This window comes from Natator depressus, chromosome 7 (assembly GCF_965152275.1).
Source record: "Natator depressus isolate rNatDep1 chromosome 7, rNatDep2.hap1, whole genome shotgun sequence".
NCBI lineage: Eukaryota > Metazoa > Chordata > Testudines > Cheloniidae > Natator > Natator depressus.
The window spans coordinates 94368745-94386892 of NC_134240.1; the positions used below are offsets into that span (position 1 = coordinate 94368745).

Consider the following 18148-nt stretch of genomic DNA (forward strand, 5'->3'; position numbering starts at 1 on the left):
TAAAATGTCTGTGTCAGAAGGTTGATTTTTTTTCTTGTGTTTTCACTTTTTGGAACACGATGTGAAGTCTGAAACAACAGGAATACAATAATTATTATTGGAGTTATTTTGCCGGGGGGGTCGGGGGTCTAATTAAACTGTAGTCTTCATAGTTGCAGCCACTGCTGTGAGAGAATTGACTGTGACACGAGTTATGCATCCTAAAACAAAAATGAGATTGTGCAGTAGAAGTCTAGTTTATTATCTCACAGTGGTACCCATAACAGTAGAGTGTTATGATTAGAAGAGTATAGATACCATTATCATTTTCTTGTTTTAGTATTTCTCCTGTGACGAGTGTGTCAACTCATTCTTTGAAAGGACCATAAACATTTTTTCACAGCATAAGCATCATTTTCTGGGATTAACCCGTGAGTTAGAGTCCAGTGAGAAATAGATTCTGGGTATCTAATCATGTTCCATGGTATTCTAATTTGTTAAAATGACCCAACTAACGTGTTTGCCAAAAAAAAAATACTGAATTATTTAATATTTATATACTGCCAAATGCAATCCAGCACAGACAGGAGGATGAACTGAATAACCCAAAGACTACCCTTTTCCATCTCTAATTTCTTTGGGTCCTCAGCTCCCCATTTGTAACATGGGGTTAATAATGTTTCCTTAGTCAGTCTTGTCCAGTTAGACTATAAGCTCTTCTGGGCAAATACTGTGTTTTCACTGTGTGTTTGTACAGTGCCTAACGTAACGAGATCCCAACTTTGATTCAGGTCTCTAATCAGTATCATGATGCAAATATTAAACGTTTACGTTCTGCACCTAGTGGCTTTGTTTGCTCTCACTGGAGTCAATGACAAACCTTGAATGATTTGTATAGATGCAGGACTGGGTGCTAGGTGCCCTTTGCATGATAGGTGCTCAATAGTTATTTAAACAAATGAATATAATTTCCCCAGTGGTCTGGGACTTCGAGGATCTGGGAACATGCAGACTAATTACCAACTCTGAAAACTGCAGTTTATAAAGAGAACTTTGACAGGCCCAGTCTCCCAGGTGCAAGTAGAAAACTATGGGTAAGTCCATCAGATAGTTTAACCCAGAGTTCAATAACATTGAAATAACCCATTAAGAGGTGTTATTTGTTTCATAATATTGTATTTAGAACCCTTCACATTTCCTCCCATTCATTAATTAAAACGACTCTGTCTTCACAAGCAGGAATAGAAGCCAAACTGGCTTTATATATTATATTAATTCATTTGTATTTTAGACATATTTCTTTCTTTTTAACCCCAGGCATTTAATTTGAAACATTGTTCTTTTTGAGTCTGATCCTGCTTCCAAGCCCTTTCTTTCGTCAGAAAAGTTCAAGTTTTAAGCCTATGGATCAAAACCATTTTTAAAAATTTAATTAAATAACTGTTAACCCAACCATGCAGATAAAGGGGGAAATTGAAATGCTTTTATGGCCTGAAACTTTACATACATGCAGAGATAAATAGGTGGAGGAACATAAAAGCTTTAGTGAATAAGTTAAAGGTATGTAATGTGATTCTTTCATTGTAAATGTAATCATTTATCAGTTAACCTCTGTTTCATTATGCTGATTGATATGACTTCACATTCTCCTTGGAAAATAGTGGGGTTTTGCCTGTTCTCTGCATTTCTCTCTTCTGTATCTATCGCTGTCATCTGTTAAACCATAATGAATACTTTACTCGATAAAGAGGATAATGATCATTCCCCAATGTCTGAATAAATAAAATCCCTGTCTCAGATTTTCTCAGCACCTAGATGAATAAAGCTGAGATTAACTGCAACTTTCAAAAACTGGAGGAAATATATTTTTTAAGTACTTCTTGTCTACAAAACTGCCCAGGTCCCTATTTCTCTGTTCATAAAAGAATGGAGAGAAAATTGTTTGCCCAATGCCAAGGGATATATTTACATTTAGGTCTAGTTTGTGATTGGCCCTTGTGTGGTAAAGTTGCAAAAAGCCTTACTCCCTTTACAGCCTGTCATAAATATAAAAGGAAGGGTAAACCCCTTTAAAATCCCTCCTGGCCAGAGGAAATCTCCTCTCACCTGTAAAGGGTTAAGAAGCTAAAGGTAATCTCGCTGGCACCTGACCAAAATGACCAATGAGGAGACAAGATACTTTCAAAAGCTGGGAGGAGGGAGAGAAACAAAGGGTATGTGGGTCTGTCTATATTTTGTCTTTGCCGGGGATAGACCAGGAATGGAGCCTTAGAACTTTTAGTAAGTAATCTAGCTAGGTACGTGTTAGATTATGATTTCTTTAAATGGCTGAGAAAAGAATTGTGCTGAATAGAATAACTATTTCTGTCTGTGTATCTTTTTTGTAACTTAAGGTTTTTGCCTAGAGGGGTTCTCTATGTTTTGAATCTAATTACCCTGTAAGGTATCTACCATCCTGACTTTACAGGGGGGGATTTTTTTTTTATTTCTATTTACTTCTATTTCTATTAAAAGTCTTTTTGTACGAAAACTGAATGCTTTTTCATTGTTCTCAGATCCAAGGGTTTGGGTCTGTGGTCACCTATGCAAATTGGTGAGGCTTTTTATCCAACATTTCCCTGGAAAGGGGGGGTGCAAGTGTTGGGAGGATTGTTCATTGTTCTTAAGATCCAAGGGTCTGGGTCTGTAGTCACCTAGGCAAATTGGTGAGGCTTTTTACCAAACCTTGTCCAGGAAGTGGGGTGCAAGGTTTTTGGGAAGTATTTTGGGGGGAAAGACGTGTCCAAACAGCTCTTCCCCAGTAACCAGTATTTGTTTGGTGGTGGTAGCGGCCAATCCAAGGACAAAAGGGTGGAATATTTTGTACCTTGGGGAAGTTTTGACCTAAGCTGGTAAAGATAAGCTTAGGAGGTTTTTCATGCAGGTCCCCACATCTGTACCCTAGAGTTCAGAGTGGGGGAGGAACCTTGACACAGCCCTTGCACAAGAGCCAGGCACAGTTGCAGACTCTGTGCTCCGCTCGGTTTAGGGTCTGCTCCAGCACACCCTGGGTCTCGAGCCATCCCAATGGGGGCAGGGAGGAGATGGAATCTGTTGAGCACAGTTGCTCTGGAATAGGGACCTAACAGATTATAGTGTGTTCATCTTCCATGGTGATCTTTGAAAATCCAGAGGAGATTGTGTTTTCCTGGAACAGAATTCCTGTCACAACTGCTCTGGGGAACAAGGTTCTGTAACACCCCCAACAGGGGCCAGCGCCATCAAGGCACAGTCTGGCTCTTAAAATGCGCCTGAAACTTCCCACCATTGTACTTCCACCTGTGCAAACCCGAGTAGCAACAACGGTAATGCCTTTAACCCTATCATCTAATCCTGCTCAGAAGAAGGTCTGCCCGTAGATGCCATGGTGGTTAAAACACTCCTAGCTTATCTGCACAAGGGTTTCTATCATTACTACTACCAGTGGAACTGTACAACTGGTATCAACAGTAGAGTGTTTAAGGAAATGTTTACCGTGGACAAGGACTTAATGAGCTCGGTAAGTTTAGTCAAACGTAATGTTAATTGGTTAGTGTTATCACACCAATCAGACCCAATATATTTTTCACCTTGAGGAATAATCAGTTATGCAACAGTATAGATTGGCAAACAGTCTGCCATATATCTTGCATGACAAACTCACTCACTGAGCATTCTGTCTTAACTCCGTGTGTGTTGCAATTTGTCGTGCTGGGATGCCCGATAATGTCAATGCATGAATCAGGGGGCTAGAACTCTGTGATTTCTGGAAAATGTATGAGTTTAATATATTATTAATGGTTATTTAATGTTTGTATAGCAGCATAGTTGTGAACAGCAACTTAGATTAGGTCCTTGTACGAAATAACCAAAATAACCCTTCAGTTCAGTCAAAACCAAAGCCCAAAACTTTTCAGCATTTTTGATAATCAAAAAAGTTGATACATTCCATTCTGGGATAAATGAAGCATTTTATCTGACCCAAAGCTAATGTTTCATTTTGTTTCTGGGCGTTTTTAACTCTTCCCCCTCCCCTTTTAAATAAAAGCAAAGAAAATGATAGGGTAGATTTACAAAACAGAGGAGGTGTGGGTGCCCTCGATACCCTTTACCCAGTGGTTAGGGCACTCAGCTGGGATATGGGATACCTAGATCTGAATCTCCACTCTGGAACAGAGAATTAAACCCACAGTTTGCTCCCCTCCTTAATGAGTGCTCTAACCACCAGGCTATAGACTGGTCTGGAGGGGGTTGCTCTCAGTCTCTTCTGTTGAAGCTATTTCACTTTGTATCAATAATAAAATAATCTTCGGGATAGGGATTTGAGTTTGGGTCTCCCATATCCCAGGTGAGTAACATAACCTTCAGGCTAAATGTTATACGGGGTAGCGGCACCATCACTGTTTGTTTTGTGAATGGCTGCTAAGTCCTGTTGTGAATCTAGCCCCAAACTTATTTTTGTCTAAATTTGGCAAATTGTTTCAGTTGACCTGAAACTGTATTTTTCTGTGAATAATCTATTTGTCCGAAAAACTTTGCTCAACTCTGGCTCGTTTTTCCTGAGTACTGAAAACAGAAGTAAGAGTCAATTTCTTCCTCATCTTAAGAATCTTCCTACAATTCTGGTTTTATAAATGATAGACAACTGTGAGCTAAAAAAATAAATAAATATGTTGAGGGGTTGTGTTGACACATTGTTATCCATAAAGTATGAAAAATCTTACATCACTGAAGTCAACAGGAGTTTTGCCATTGACTTCAATGGAGTCAGGATTTCTCCCTCAGTGCACTTAGATTGGCTTTTTAAATTTTGAATAATGTGAGGTTCGTCTATTTTCCTGTCCCTTCTCCCAGGTACCTTTCTCCTCTTCCTACTCTCCCTTGCTTTAATTCTCCTTACCTCTCTTTCATTCTTGCTCTGTCTGCTGCATCTGCCAAGCAGTTAAATTTTAAAATAGCTTTTTTCTTTTGAAGTGCTAATGCCAGCACTGATGTTTCTGTAGCATTTAACTTTGCTGGCTGTTTTGGTTCACTTTTATTCTTTGTTTTGTGTATGTGTTTTTTTAGTAATCAGGAGCAGAAACCCTCCCCCCAGCCCCCACTCCTAATTAAGTTTTCTAGATAAAAGTTAAATCCCAGCAGCCATACAACCTCAGGCTGTGATCTTGTCAGATCTCACGAACTAAGCAGGTTGGCATTGGTTAGTAATTGGCTAGGAGATCTCCAAGGAAAACCCAAGATACTGCTTGAAATGGTGCTGCAGATTCAGTAGCTACCCTTCTTCCTGAATCATATTCAACCATTGCATATAAGTCTTCTTTAATTCGCTATTCTAAATTATTGTGTAGTGTTTCTGTGAGCTGTTAAACAACTGCCCCCATGCATCTCAGTGATGGCTGCTTTTCAATGCTGAACAAAATTACTCTATAAAGATGTGTGTGTATATATGTAATTATTATTTGTATTATGCTAGTGCTTAGAGGCCCCAACAGGGTTGGGACCCTATTTGTGCAAAGTATTCGACAGACATAATAAAAGACAATCTCTGCTCCACAGTTATTTATCTGTTTAGTTATATAAATATGTTAATATATTAATGTATTATTAAAGCAGCCATCATGTTGTGTAAATGATATGTAAATTGTAAGAGGTAGAAAGTTTAGAAGGGTCTCCTTTTTAGCTAGGCAAATGTTTTAATTCATGAGTGTGCTTTATATTACATTTTGGCGATTTCAGGTTTTTCCAGTTGCAAAAAAGTATGACTGATTAACAGTAAATCCACCAGTTGTGCTGCAGTAAACTCTGGCACTGTTAATTAGCCAACATTGCCTACCTTGTGATCCCCCAATAAACGTATTGCTAAACTATTACATTTCCTGGTAGAAGCAGACTTCTTCATTATAGAAGTTAACTAATTGACTGCATTTAGAGCTGTCTGGTAAAAGTGGAGAAGAAGAGAAAAGGGAGAAAAATGAGGGTACGAGTGATTGGGGGAGGGGAAGAGAGAGAGCGTTGTTGCCCTGGCGCACACTGCAACGATTTAACAGGTGTATGTCTTGCCGTTTACACACTGAGAATATTCATTTATTGTACTAGGATAATCAGATACCTGAATATATAAAATTATTCTAAGGTTCACTTTTGCAAGATAACTTGAGATGTTTGGAATGCAGGAAGTGAGACTGTTTATATCCATATAACTGACTATTATCACTGACACCATAAATATTGTTACAAACCACAGTTCAGTTAAAGACTCTGAGCCAGCTATCCAGTCCCCAATAAGTCCCTTTTGTGCTGCAGAGTGACACAGGGAAATCCTCTAGGCTATCATCTTTCATGTCCAGTACCAGCGCTGGGGCTGGCTAGAAGGTGCATGGGCTGTAGCACATTGCACACCAACAATCCTTGGCTACTGTAATATCCTCAGGAAGCTGTTAAGAGTTGGTGTAATTTCTAACAGCCTTACGGCTACTCTAACTTATGCCGGGGGCTAGGACTGGCCTGTGGCTGCCTGCATGAGCAGGGGAGTGCAATGGTGGCTTTAATCCTTCTTTATTCACCCTCTGCTCTGTTCCTGCACATCTCAGTGAGACCCAAGGATCTGGAGTAATGTTTCCTTTTTTCTTTTTTTTTTAAATTATTAAATCTTTCATTAGTCCATACCCACTCCAATTGTTCACCCTTCCCGTTATCTCTTCTCCCTTCTTTTTCTTCAATTCAGTCTCTCAGAAGGACCAACTCAGTACAGTGCAGTGGCTGCAAGAATGAGTAGATTTAAAATAGGAAATAGAATAAGTAATATGTCTGGCAGTTTTAGAAATTATCTATTCTCATGTAATCCTCATTAGCCACTTAAGAGTGATATGATTCACCACATTTTATGAAAATAAATTCCAGTATTCTTAGAATAACACTGACATACTCCAACTAACTTGTCTGTCACTTTAATATTAATAAGAATTTCTAACTGTCTTATGACTTCAGTGAGAAAAGTCATTTCATGATAATTAAGAGGTCATGGACTACAATACCCACTTACCAAATAAATATTCGAGAAGATGCACTTCTCTGGAGTCTTTCAAAGGTTAGCACTGTATGAATACCAGATGCTGCAGATGTCAAGCCCTGAGGTTTAATATGATGAAGTTCCTGTGAGTTTTATGTAAATTTAAATCCATATTTGTCTGAATAATCTCACTTTATTATACTACTGTGAAGAAAGTTTCTTAGGTAAGTGATGAAACCTTGGGTCAATGGTCCCAATAGTGTCAAAACACTTTAAACTTATTAAAAAATTATTATATATATATATATATATATACACACACACACACTACATAACGTTTATATAAATATAACAATTAACATTTTGATATAACAAGAGTCAAAGGAAATGAATAAAAAAGAATGCAACAAATGAATCAAAAAGAATGTGTTGAAATTGACACATTCCCATGAAATATTTCAATTTTGATGAAATTGCATTTTTAGATGTGAAATTTCTCTCAAAAAAAATTTCCACCAACTCTTCTTTGAAGGCCAGGGGCATGGGCAGAGCACTACTGGTGGGTCAGGTTTAGAACTTGTCAGAAAGTTACATGAAAAATGAAATGTATGTGAAAAAGAGAACCTACAATTTCAAACAAATTATTTTCATGTTTCCTTAAAATGTTAGGTTTCAGAGTAGCAGCCCTGTTAGTCTGTATTCGCAAAAAGAAAAGGAGTACTTGTGGCACCTTAGAGACTAACAAATTTACTTTATTTAATTTAATAGCACTCCTGCTGGTAATAAGCAGCAGAGGCAGCCATAAGCTGGGAAGCGAACAGTCACATCCTCACATTCTAAACTAGTCACATTGAAATAAGGTGCTATTGGGCTGTTAGGAATACAGTCCTGTCCTGATAGTGCCTATTGCCTCCAGAGAAAGGGAAGTGCCTAAAAAATGTAAAAGGAAACTTAGTTTGATAGCATCCTGTCTGGCAAGAACTCACTTATCAATAGCTGGGACGTGAAATCCTCACTTCTGTATTGTCTTGTCATTATAGTTCCCACTTTGCTATTGTTTGTCTGTATAATCTCTGTCTGGTTCTGTGATTGTTCCTGTCTGCTGTATAATTAATTTTGCTGGGTGTAAACTAATTAAGGTGGTGGGATATAATTGGTTATATAATCATGTTACAATATGTTAGGATTGGTTAGTTAAATTTCAGGAAAATGATTGGTTAAGGTATAGCAAAGCAGAACTCAAGTTTTACTATATAGCCTGCAGTCAATCAGGAAGTGTGTGGGTGTGTGTGTGTGTGGAAAATGGGAACAGGGAATGTGGGTAAGGAAATTGGAATCATGTTTTGCTAAAGGGGGAAATGGGAACAGGGAATGGGGGTAAGGAAATTGGAATCATGTTTGGCTAAGGGCAGGAATGGGAACAAGGACACAGGTGTAAGGCGCTGTGGTGTCAGAGCAGGGAAGCGGGACACTAAGGAAGGAAACTGGAATCATGCTTGCTGGAAGTTCACCCCAATAAACATCGAATTGTTTGCACCTTTGGACTTCAGGTATTGTTGCTCTCTGTTCATGTGAGAAGGACCAGGGAAGGAAGCGGGTGAAGGAATAAGCTCCCTAGCAGCAGGAGAGTGGGGTGGGGGGAGAGAAAACCTTTTGTAGTGGTAAACACCCATTTTTTCATGGTTTGTATGTATAAGAACATCTTCTGTATTTTCCACAGTATGCATCCGATGAAGTGAGCTCTAGCTCATGAAAGCTTATGCTCAAATAAATTGGTTAGTCTCTAAGGTGCCACAAGTACTCCTTTTCTTAAAATGGTAGGGAGCCAGGCTGGCAGTTTCTGAAGGCAGAAACAGAAGTAGCCATCCATTTGAATCATCTTGATCAAACTGAATGTTTTCCATGTAACTTTCTGACCAGTTCTAAACCTGACCCACCAGTAGTGCTCTGCCCATACCCCTGGCCTTCAAAGAAGAGTTGGTGGAATTTTTTTTGTGACAAATAATGGAATAATTGTGCATGCATAAAAGGTCATAACTGCTTTTGCCTGAGTTTATTGGAAGATTAGGGGTTAGAATTACAGCAATCCCAAACGTGAGGAAAATGGTAACATTTCAGAAAGGGAGAATTTGAAAATCTTTCTTCTGCAAAAATTAATATAAAACAAAGAAAAGGCAATTGTCCTCTGAAGTATTACGGTGCCGAACTTGTAGACTAAATTCATTCAGTCAAGTATGAAACACCACCAGCTGCTTTAAGCACATCCAATCTCAGCTGTGGAAGAGCTAGTGCTTATTCCTTTGAATGTAGCCAGCACCTAAAAATCTACAGCAGAAAAAGAAAACACAAAACAACACTGTGCCATATAAATTAAATTCCTCTAAGAGCAGTTTTCCCTTTTCCTCGTCTTTTGTTCTCTTTCTTCAGACTTTGTCCTCATTTGGCATGATGTGGGCTATATTCTCGTCAGTTACCAGTGTAACCCTGTTGCTCCCCAGCCACTTGATGTAACCAAGGGGCAACTTGTCTTTAGGGTCTGATTCCGCACATCCTGGGGAGAGCCCTGTACCCACCTGGAGCCCCATTACTGCCGTTGCAGGATTAGGACCCTCGTTTGTAAGTTTCTTGGGACAAGGGCCTGTCTCTTTATTCGGCAGCAAGCAAGGCACCCTGAGTGGCAGAGGACTAACCATGGGTGGTGCCATTGAAGTCAGTGGGGGTTTTCCCAGAGGCTTTGGCCGCGAGACACGATTGGCTCCAGGCTTTCCTGCGGGTTTGGTCCAACAGCTCCAAACCTCACCATTCAAGCGAGCAAGCTGCTGGAACCGGCTCAGGCGGCCCCTCTGCAGCGCCCTGCCCACCGGAGTCCCTCTCCACGGGCGAGCCCGAACTACGGCCCCGCGGTCTAGCCCGGCTTTGCAGGAGCAGGGGCTCAGGTACTGCGCTGGATGCCCCAGCGCTACCGCCTCCCTGCCCGGGGGCTGAGCGCTCCCCCCCCCCTCACTCCCAGCGCCTCGGCAGTCCCCGCAAGCGGGCAGGGCAGCGCCAGCAGCCCGCCCGAGCCCAGCCCGGAGCGGGAGCGGTACCTCCCGAGGCAGGGGAAGGAGGAGCCGGCTCGCTCCGACAGTGGGCGTCTAGTCACCTGCCCAGGCTCCTCCCCTCTCTCGGAGCCGGCGGGGAGCCAGCTCCGCGCTGAGCGCCGCCCCCCGCTCGGTGCCTGGCTGGCCGGGAACCCATGCGTCCCTTCAGCAACTTCGGAGTGACCGTGCGAGCCGCCTGCCCAGCCCCTGCTCCGCTCCGCTCGCGCCGCGTCTCCCGCTCCGGTCACCCGCGCTGATAAATTAATCATGATGGGGCTGCTGCTGGTCCTGCATTTATCTGGAGCGGACGGGGCCACCGGCTCCGGCCGCAGCACTGTGGGGTGAAGAGCGCGGGCGCCTGCCCCCTGCTCCCTCCAGCACCTGCTCCGGCGCCGAGCCTGCTCTGCTGCCAGCCTGGCAAACCTGGACGCTGAGGAAGCGTCGCTCTCTATGGCTCCGGAGGAGGTAACGAGAGTGAGGACTCGCCGTAGAAGCCAGGGACCGGCTTACTCCCTGTTTCCAGCAGCAGCCAGGAAACAGGGCTGGGTTTGGGGGGAGGGCAGCGTAAGGTTGTGCATGAGTAACAGCTGCTTTTATTGTTAGCGGTCCCTTGGTAGCCCAGGAAGAGTAGTAAACAGACAGGCAAGTAGCCTAATGTCCTTAATCCTTTCAATAGTTAAGAATCGGCACCTCCTGCATAACTGTGCATGATTCAGTCCTACTTTTACAGCTACTGATGCTGTCAAAAACATTGTGACTTAAACCTCCGGACTTCCAGGTCACTTGAAAAGATATGAAATATTAAATACAGCCAGTACATTCATAATGCCCTGGTTACACCAGAGTAATGAAGACTTGCTAATTTACATACAGTACTAGGAAATTATCTCGGGGGGGAACCACACCCCATTGCACCTGCTTCATCGAGATTTGTCATTTGAATCTAGAGAACAACTATAAATCATGTAAAGCGGTTGCCTTAGATTATGTGTTTGAGATCTGTGGAATTATGAATCCAAGTGCTGAATTTAAATTTTCCACTAGGAAAAGACAGGGACCATTTAAAGTCAGGTCAGATCCAAAGTACCTCATTTCATTTAAAGCTAAACTGCATTTATTTATTGTAATTCTGAAGAGAGCACTCTTGTCTTGTTCTGATACAAATACAAGTAATCCTTTTAGAGTACATAATATTGGGTAAATTGTTAAACTGATATTTCTCAGTCTCAAAAGTGGGTGACTAATATAAGGATTATGTTTTAGACTTAAATGCATCCTTTTATTTTGACACCTGTCTATGATAAAATGAGAATTATTGGGCTATGTTAAATTTCACTGTCAAAATTCTGGAGTATAGGCATGCAAAATCACATTTTCCAATTTATATCATGGCTGAAAACGACTGGAAAAGCTGCAGCTACTAGAATAATGATTCACTTTCTCTTTCTCTTTAAAAAAAGAAAATCTATGCCAAATGTATATAGACTGCCTTGATCCTCTGAATCATCCTTTTTAAATTGTAGTACTTCATTCTCTGTAAATTTTTGACTACTTCTCCAAGTGAAACACTTTTAAATAGTTTTTGGTTCATGAGAATAGATGAGATTAGCCAATATATATTTTTTCTTTTTTAAAAAGCGATTGCACATGACTGCTATTTATAGGAATTTCTTATCAATATGGCTAATATTGGTTCACTAATTAGGCAATTTGATTATAGACTGATATAGTTCTAGAAAATCGTTTGTTTCATGTTATAGTATCTTTAAGATAAAAATTTAGATTTTTTTGTTGTGACATCAGTTAAGCTGCCTATATTTTATTAGTCATACTTGCAGATTTAAACAGATGGTTTGTGTCTGTACATATGCAAATAATATTTATATTTGGTTAATATTAACAATCTATAATATTTTTAATAATGGTCATTCCTATATGTAAATCTTATGGCAGAAAACAGTAAAAGTTGCAAAAACTGCAAAAGTTTTGTTCTTCCAATTGTGCAAAAATACTGATGTCCATACTAAAAAGACAAATAGTAATTCAAGTCAACTTGCAAAACATAACAATCTTCCTTTATTTGAGGCACAATGACTGAAGAAAATGAGGGGTGCTGTTGTTATAACAGCAGTGGTGTATCTGGTTTGAACTTTCATAACTTGCAGGTTTAATGAAGAGAGATTGTTGTCAATTAGTGAAAGGGAGGCTCCTATTAAAATATTTGATAAGGCCAGGTATGTCAGAAGTAACAAATATGATCACAAGTGATCTTACTACTGGACACATCTAGTCTTAAAAACAAAAATGGTTGCACTAATTGTCTCATCAGTATTCAGCACTACAACTAAAGCATGAAGGAGTCAAAAACAAACAACCAAGATGTATAAAAAGGACAAAATATAAAAAGAAAATATTGAGGAGGAAATTATATTTGTGAGTTGTGGTTTTTCTGTCAAACCCAGTCATTCAAGGATTGACAAAGCACAGCAGATAGTTCATCAAATATACAGCTGTGGGTTTTTTTTTTAAGTTTGTCAATAAGCCAATCAAAAAGGTGGGGAATCAAGTATAGATGTGCATGAAATAAGGAAACTACAGGTCAAACCACTGTAAACAATGGGGTCTTCTTTATTGGCTTCTTAGTTGGCTTGAATATCTGCAATGGCAACTGGAGGGCAGTTGTTTTTCTTTAAAAGCATAGTGTTTGTCAAATATGATTCTGCTATCACTATCAATGGCATGTTCAGAACTGTCAGTAACACTGGACCATCCAGTGTATACTTTGAACAGCCAGTGTGTTCAAAGTATACACTGAGTGGTGAGCAACTCCGAGAATAACCTTTTGGATATTTTGTTGGGGGGTAGGGGTGGTGGGAATGGGGAGGTTAGCACCATAGTTAACTTTTTTTTATTTTTGGATCGATCAAAATGTCTTTCCTTATGTGTTTGACTTTTTAAAAGAAAAAATATTTAGCAATAATCATTTTTCACTGATCTAGAAGCCGATTGAATTTGAATGGCGTGCCCTGAACCTGTATAGATTGATAAGAGAAAGTAGTAGTCTGAGGTGGCAGGGACATGATCTATTGCTACTTTTAGTAAGTCCTCTTGCTGTCACTCTGGCTGGTGTTCTGCCTGAGTACGTCGCTGCACGTGGCATGGAAGCTCTGAAAAAGAAAGATGATACCAGAGCCACCATCGCAGTCTGAGCTTAGTATCCGTCTAAGGCTGAAGTGTAATATATGTTTGGCCACTGAAGCCTGGATCAAATTATGTTGGAAATCATTTGCTTCCATTTTAATCAGAATGGGAAGTCACTGGTCAGCCAGCAGCAAGGAAAGAACGTGCATGTACACTCATCATGCTTTACTCCTCAGACTCTGTTGACACTGTTGGTTGATGCAATGAATCCAGGGCTCAGTGACTTGAGTAAGTGACAGTCCTATTTGGTTTTTCAGCTGCTGCAACAGGTTGAGCATTTTCTTAGAAGTGTAGTGTTCCATGCCTCTTGGTGACACCTGGTTTAAAAGGAGCACGGCCGAGCAGAGTTGTCTGACCACAGCATTTACTCAGTGTGCTATAAATGACCCATAGTTCACTATTTGACAACTGGTCCATATCTGTGGTAATGTGAGCATGCCCTCCTTAGCTTGTTTTTCAATCGCATGGTATTCTCTTAGCATCATAAAACTGTTTAACAGAATGTCTGGAGATACCAGAGGAATATTACCTGGGCATCAGCTGCAGCCATACATTTTAAGAGTGGTTGCTATGAAATATTGAGATGGCAGCATAAGGCTAGAGAGTGCAATGCTGACAGCATAGGGCTGTGTGCATGAGCAATTCAGTATCCAGTCGTTATTCTTGTTTTATACATTGTCACTTTTCTTGAACATGTCTCTTCAACTTGTGCTTCAAAAAATGGTGGTGGTTTCAGGGTTCAAAACAAGCTGTTCACTTCAGCAAAACTGGAAAGAGTTCCATAGTCTTTGAGAGTGGAGTCATAGGGATGGTCAGTTACAGGCTAGCAGTGGGTGACAGTAATCTAGGGAAATAAAACCACACTGAGAATCGGATGGCTCACACAAAGACATAGGAAATTACAAACTTGTAGTAGTTCAGTAGCTGATGAGTGTGGAATGGGAATTTTCTTATGAGCCTGTACGAGAGGCAATACCATTCCAGGCCATCAGTCTGTTTGGTAAAATTCCTAGTCTCTGCTTGAATCTCTTAATTTGAAGAAAAGAGTAAGTTTCTAGTCTTCTTCCATGCAAAGATAGCCTTGAAAATGTAAAAGGATGTGAACCAATCACTAGGGGTTAAAGCTTGGAGCTGATCTTTTCCTAAACTTCATGGGTTATTAACAATCATCCAGGTTTAGGATTTGGTGTCCAGAAAAAAGCATAACTCCAGGTCTTTGGGGTTGTGGGTTGGTGTATTTTTGTGTGGGGAAGAGGAGTTAGAGTGGTGATGAAGACTGCATACCAAGTTTATGGTTGTAATTAGTGTCATGTAAACTATTGCTGAAGAACTAGAGCCACCACAAGCTCCCTAGTAGCTAGCTGCCTGGGCCTGAGTCAGTGTCTCTGCTGAGCACCCTGCATGACCTGTGACCACAGGGAAGGGCAACTTGGTAGTATGAAAGCCGATGTGGTCTAATCAAAGGACTGAGAGCAAGGGACTAATCCCAGGCCAGGCACTGACTCTATCTATGGCCTTTGTCAAGTTACATAATTCAGATATTTCAAACTTGTGTGCCTAAAGTTAGGCACCCAAAGATGCAGGTGGAATACCCTCGTTCACTCTCGTTTCTCCTTCTTCTCCCTCTACACATTCACTCCCTCTATCACATTCACTAGTCATGTTAGAGCTGACTGGGAAATACATTTTGTCCCTATGAAAAAATTGATGAAAATTTTGCTTTTTATCAAGATTTTTCTTCAAAAGTTTTCAGATTTTAATTGAAAACCCCAAATAGCTTGTTAATTTTGGGCCCAAAAATTAATTGAAAGCAAATTTCCGAGTTGATGAAAAAGCCATTTTTCATTTAAAAAAATTTGGAATGAAAGATTTTGACCTGCTCTGATCAGTCCCTCTTACTCCCTTCTTCCTTTTGCCACCATCATACTACACCCTCTGTGCTCACCTTTGGCCCAGAGGCTGTGAGGAGAAGCAGGAACACCTGGCATTGGCCACTGTTGGAAGACAGGATCCTGAGCTAGATGGACCTTTGGGCTGACCCAGTATGGCTGTTCTTATATTCTAACATCAGCCCACAGTTTTTTCATCAGTGGTTGCCTGCATGTGTTAGTGCGGCTGCACTGCTCATAGGCTTACCATTTGCAGAGTGTCCAGAGTCTTGCACTTTACATGGATCTGACTCTGGCCTTGTTTACATTAGAAACTTTTACCAGTATAGCTGTTTTGGTTAAGGATACAATATGTTTGTTTTTTACTGACATATCTGTGTCTGCAAAAGTCCTAGTATAAGTGCAGTTTTACCAGTTTGTGCCAGTACAACTTATGTCCATTCAGCCAGGTCTACACTTAAATGTTTTGCTGGCATGTTGGTTAAGAGTGTGCAAAAAACAACAACACCCATCCCTACCTGACAGACCTATGCCAGCATAAGCCCTAGTATAAATGGAGTTGTACTGGCAAAGTCTGTTAGCTGGTGTAGCTTATTTCATTTGGGAACTGGTATAAGCTTTTCCAGTGAAAGAACTTTGTCAGTATAAGCTATGTCTCCACTAGGAGGGTTTGCTAGTAGGTTTATTCCAGCAAACTCTGTCCAGTGTAGATAGTGATACCAGCAAAGCCTTCCTCGTGTAGACCGTACCTTTGAGTGGGGGAGGATTATCGTGAAGAGGTTGCTTGTTGTGAGGCTTCCTGGGGGCAGGAGGGCAGCATGACTTATGTCAGAGTTGGGGTGGTCCTGGAGGTGCTTATGTACTGGCACATCCTGTTATCTGTTTTACCAGCTCAGCTGGCCAGTGGCTACTTCAGGTGACAATTCTCCTAAGACTGACAAAAACCATGAGACAACACTCTGTTTTTTATAAACTGACAGGGACAGGCCCTGAAAATGAAGTAGTTGAGCTTCTAGCAAAAAACAGTCTGTCATGAAAATCTGCTACTATACAGGATACTACATTGGGAGCTCTGGGAAATTACAGCCCAGTAAGCCTTACATTTGTACCTGGTAAATGGGCTGAAACAATAATTAAAAATAGAATGATACCTAGAAAATCATGATATTATAGCAATTAACAAGCATGGCTTCTGGAAAAGAAAATTGTCCCTTAGTAATCTGTTAGAATTCGTTGAACAGATCAATAAAATAGTGGCTAAAAAAGAACCAGTTGATATTTGTTTGGACTTTTTAAAAACGCCTTTGACAAAGTCACTCGTGAGAAGCTACTAAAGAAACAAAGTAGTCGTGAGGCAGAGGTAAAATACTATCATGGATCAGAAACTGGTAACAGGCAGAAAACAAAGAATAGGAATAAGAAGTCAGTTTTCATCATGCTAAAGGTAAACGGTGGGGTGCTTACAAGATTCTGTACCAGGATTGGTCTTATCCCATATATTTATTAATGTTTTGTGAAAGGTGGTCAGCAGTGAGATGGCAAAGTTTACAGATAACACAAAATTATTCTTCGTACACAAGAACAACGGAGGATTCAATGAAACTGAAAGGGCAAACTGAAAACTATAACAGCAAATGCTTTTTCACACAATGCACAAGTAGCTTATGAAATGTATTACCCAGTGGCATCTTGTGGGATGTCTACACTGTAATAAAAGACCCATGGCTGGCCTGGGTCAGTTGACTTGGGCTTGCGGGGCTTGGGCTGCGGAGCTATGAAATTTCAGCATAGACATTTGGCCTTGGATTGGAGCACAGGCTCTGAGACCCTCCCCCCTTGTGGGGTCTTAGAGTCCGGGCTCCAGGCAAAGCCCGAATGTCTATGCTGCAATTTTATAGCCCCACAGCCAGAGCCCTGTGAGCCAAGTTAGCTGACCTGGACTCTGAGGCTCAGCGCCATGGGTTTGTTTTTTTTAATCAGAGTGTAGATGTACCCACTGAGGGTAGGACTTGATGTTTTCAGTAGTAAAAGGAGTATCCATAGTTACAGAAACAAATATTAGGGAGGATAAAAAATTTACAAATTAAAAAAATTATTTACATTTATATTAAATATAGGTTTCTTTTTTAAAATTAAACTTGAAATTATGGTAGCCTATGTTAAGGCCTAAACTTATCATCAATTGTCAACAGCAGTAGCATTTTCTGCAAGGTGCAGAGAGACCATTTTCTTCCGTTTATTCAACTAGTTCAGTTCAATGACTAGTTCATTCATAGTTAAGAAGCCAAGTGAGAGTTGAAAATGCAGGAAAGCTTGTTTTCTTCTTCCTATCCATGAATGAAAACTACATGTGAGAGGCTGAGATCTACAAGTTCTAAAATTTTGAACATAAGAACGGTCATACTAGGTTAGACCAATGATCCGTCTAGCCCAGAATCCTGTGACCAATGCCAAGTGCTTCAAAGGGAATGTACAGAACAGGCAATCAACAAGTGATCCATCCCCTGTTGTCCACTCCCAGTTTCTTACAAATAGAGGCTAGGGATGTTCAGAGCATGGTGGTGCATTCCTGACCATGTTGCCTAATAACCATTGATGGACCTATCCTCCATGAACTTATCTAGTTCTTTTTGAACCCTGTTATAGTTTTGAAGGACAATGGTGGCTGAAAACAATCAATTCAGTTCACTAACCTACAGGTAATTCTTCCTTTGTTTAATCAATCAGTTAGATTTAAATGCAAAGCATTTTTTGGTAAACCTTTTTTCTTATGTATCCAGCATATTTACTGTAGTTTTATTTAACTAATATTTTTTAAAATGCTGGTTTTGTGCACTTTTAGTTGAATTCAAGTTTTCATCCAAAAAGAGCTTGACACAAATCGCTAGTGAGAAATGCATCAATCACCATTTTCTAACTTAATAAAAATTTAAAAATTAAGAATCTGAATAAGTGTAAGGGGACTGTTGAAC

The 18148-nt window shown here is 40.4% G+C and overlaps 1 protein-coding gene across 3 annotated transcripts in view; it reads left to right on the top strand.

Moving 5' to 3' along the window:
* The first annotated feature begins 10049 nt into the window (after positions 1 to 10049).
* Positions 10050 to 18148, top strand: part of LOC141991668 (heparan sulfate glucosamine 3-O-sulfotransferase 1-like) — a 125300-nt gene continuing 117201 nt past the window's right edge. For all 3 annotated transcript variants that reach the window (XR_012640425.1, XR_012640426.1, XM_074960005.1), the window contains exon 1: positions 10050 to 10551. The gene's annotated coding sequence lies outside the window, so the exon portion shown is untranslated. The remainder of the gene's footprint in view (positions 10552 to 18148) is intronic.